The sequence below is a fragment of the Crassostrea angulata genome, chromosome 2, assembly GCF_025612915.1.
Source record: "Crassostrea angulata isolate pt1a10 chromosome 2, ASM2561291v2, whole genome shotgun sequence".
Taxonomy (NCBI): Eukaryota; Metazoa; Mollusca; class Bivalvia; order Ostreida; family Ostreidae; genus Magallana; species Magallana angulata.
The window spans coordinates 15554281-15558103 of NC_069112.1; positions in this window are offsets into that span (position 1 = coordinate 15554281).

Here is a 3823-nt window from a genome sequence, read left to right on the forward strand (position 1 = left end):
ACCGTGCTTTACTACGGCGCAATATCTCTTCCGGGTTGAAGATTTCAAGATATTACACACACGTCCGTCCGATGTTATGATGTCTGGCTTTAAATGTCTCTTTGTATTTAAGGATAATATCCGTGCTATATTTTTGACAATCAGCGACACAAGACCCTTGTCGGGTTTCCTTTTATAGAGTTGACTTTTTTATTACTTGGTTAATATAATATATTTGGTTGGCCTACATAACCCCCTGCAAGAAATCAATACAATTTAGGAACTTGCAAGTTAGATGAAAGGAAACAGCGTGTGGCAATCAGTTTTTACCTGATGAAATATAAAAATTAAGAAAATCTAAAAGTCAACAATTCAATCATCAATGAATCAATCTCGCTAAAAACCTCTAAGCATGAAAAATGTTCATGTAAAATACTATATCTTGATAAATAGAGGCCAGGCATTTAAAACGTCCCATGCCTTGTTTTCTGTAATGGTAAAACCATTTACACTGTTAATCTATACAAAAGTTACGACGCGGAGCATAATTCAAAGTTTAGGCACCTTTCAATTATGTCTTTACTTTTATGAAAATGTTGCTCATACCATGCAATTTATCTTATTTTTTTAAACACAGTATACTTGAGCAGCCTTTTACTTCCTGGTTTCAAATATCAAATATCTAGTCGCTGTTACACACGATGTGAAAGTGATATTTATTTAGATTTTACATTGTACATTTTAGCGCTTGGTGTCTTACTTCATCCGATGTCTCTTAAGTGGTTCATACGAATTTAATATTTTCCCTATTGCTCCAACAATGACTATCATGTTTTTTTGTGTAGACACCGTTTTGATTTATTATTTCCTTATATTTTAAATCACTTTTAGAACGAAATGTATCATAAACAAACTTTTGCAACGTTAGGACCCTTCCCATTCATTAATGCAACTTATTGGTGAAAAAACCCATATATTATATCAGATTTAATTTTTATTTATCTCATTATCGTTTTAAAGATCAGAAGCTGGGTCTAAAAGATGACGAACACTCATTTTTGATATCATTCTAGCTTTTCATCTATATCTACCTTTTTTAAAAAGTAAGACTAAAATCATACGTGAGCATGACTTAACTTTTATGGCACTGTTTTGTTTAATATCTGTTCAAGTTAAACTGTTTGTTGCCAAATAAATTGACAAAACAAAAGCTGAACTGCAGGAATGACATGGTAAAACATCGATTTGTTTGCTTCAAGCAATGTTTGTGTAGCATTGGATTATCACGCAGAAGTCCTCAATATATTTGACTTGATAAAAAAAAAAATCAACGGCGATTATTCTGCCTTTTGTGATCAACAAAAATTCAGGAATTTTTGACACTCAGATAAAGTGACCTAATCTAAACGTTTCACTGTTCAAAGAGATGTTCATTGGATAGTAGGGTTTATATGCAATGAACGGTAATTGCCTTTGAGCTTAAACAATTTATCAAGAGTTTATTAAAGCAAGTGATATAAGTACTCTAAAAGCATGTCAGAAAAATTAACCCATACTTCTACTTTTAATGCAATTATACTATTAGCTTATATTTAAAATATGACAATATTAGTCTAGCCCCCAAAACCCCATCCAAAAAGAATCAAACACCTTTTGCTCATGGTCAATGGACAGAGTGTTTCACAACTGTTTCAAATCAGTTTTAATATATTATCAATAAGTCTGTTAACTTAAAAAGTACTTACAAATCAAAAAGGTATTAAACATGAAGAAGTAGTGTCCATGATTGCTCTACGCAAGGGACTTAATCTCCAACCCATGGACTTCAGTTAAAAATCTAAGAATACAGCATGATCATATGTTTAGTTTTCTCTACTATGTAATTTTGGGAGTATAGATGAAGGATTTTTAAGGACTAAGACAATGCAATTTATATTTGAGTACATATTACATCAGTAATCATATAATAGCTATTACATAAAGACAATGCATTTAACAAATTTTAACTTTTAGGAGTTGAGAAAAAAATATTTTTTAATTATGCAACATTTTGTTAAATAATCTGACATTGAAAAAAAAAATGATTTTTATGATTTCATTCATATAAAACTTAATAGACGCATCAAACAGACAAACTTACGAACTTAATTTTGCTAAAAATTAAATTTAACGGAGTAGATGCTGCAATAAACTTAAATTTTCATGAATATCATTCGAACCTCAAATGTTTGAGCGACAGCATTTTAAAAGTGTGATTCAAAATACATTGTTTAAGCTTTTAAACAAACAACCTCAAAAGTAATCTCTAAAACGAAATTATACAAAAATGAAGAACAAATCACGTACGAAATACTCTTTTTGCGACAGTATTTGTTACTAAAAAAAGAAAAAAGAAAAAAAAGCAAAGTACATTTCTTGATTTGTTTTTTAAAGATACGTGTAGTTTGTGATATATTTTGACGGAATGTACTTTACATAGGAGTAGTGCCTCTATGTTTAGGAATATTACATGTAGGAAGTTTTATTCAAAGTGAATTCTCGCTCCACTTATTACAAATGAGTAATATGAATTATAGATGGAATCCATTCAAAGGTAACCATTTAAATCCTGCCTCAATCCATAAATATTTCACGCATGTGGTTTAACGTCAAAACATGCTAATGTTACGCGGAAGTTTTATTGTTGTATTGAAGGAGACATTTTGTAAACACACATTAACAAAGATTGCTTTAAAACTCCATATTTTTATGTGCGTTTGCTGTCAAATGCAATGTCAGTCTCTGGTTACATTAAGTACAATTATCTCATTAGTCTAATACCGGTTTTCACCGGATGGGACTATAGCTTTCCTCTGCGTCCGTCAGTCCGTCCGTCTGTCCGTCTGTCTGTCTGTCCGTCCGTCAGTCCGTCCGTCTGTCTGCCCCGCTTCACTTTTCCAACCCTTTCTCAACGACTGGCTGTATAAAATGAAAAAGATCAAACTTAAATTTGATGCTCATTAGTACCCTACTGATTTTCAACGGAGGGGACTGTAGCTTTCCTCTGCGTCTGTCCGTCCGTTTGTCTGTCCCGCTTCAGTTTTCCACACTTTTTTCTTTATGCGTTTGAGGTATAATATGGAAGAACGAGACACGGTATTGGCATTATTTAGCCGCAAAATTTACCATACTTTCAACGTCTTTGTCTGCGTTATTAAGTTTTGCATTGTACTAATTATGTTATTAGCGAAATCCAACAGGCACTAAAATGACGTCATTTTTCATTATGACGTCACTAATTTGAGCTAAACATGGAATGTTCGTTTAAATGCGTTAAAATATGATGTTTTATGAGTAGTTTTCGTTAAAATTAGACACTTTCACATGCGACAACCACTTTTATAGTTTACGTGCCGGCTCATCATTTCATCATTTATTCATACAATTAAAATGGTGTTGGTTGTCACATGTAAACAATATGATTTTTTAGAAAATTAATACGAAAGATGATATCTTACTGACATCAATAACGTTTTTATCAATTGTTATCGACGATATCGACGCTGAGTGAGAAGCTGATTAGTAGAATGTATTTAAAATTGATAAATTTTTCTGTTAGCCCTAAATATTGTTCCACTGATTCTTAAAACATGCATTAGTACAGCTTACGAACACGTACGGTGCGACACGGTTCACAAACGTGTAACACCCGGTGTATACATATATATGTAAAAAAATGGAGGATTCAAGAACAATACTCTTTTGTTTTATTTAGTTATTTTAAACCAACTTAATAATGTATTAATTTATTAAAGAGAAACTAAAGGGGGAAATAGAAAAATAGAAAACAACAACAACAAATTAC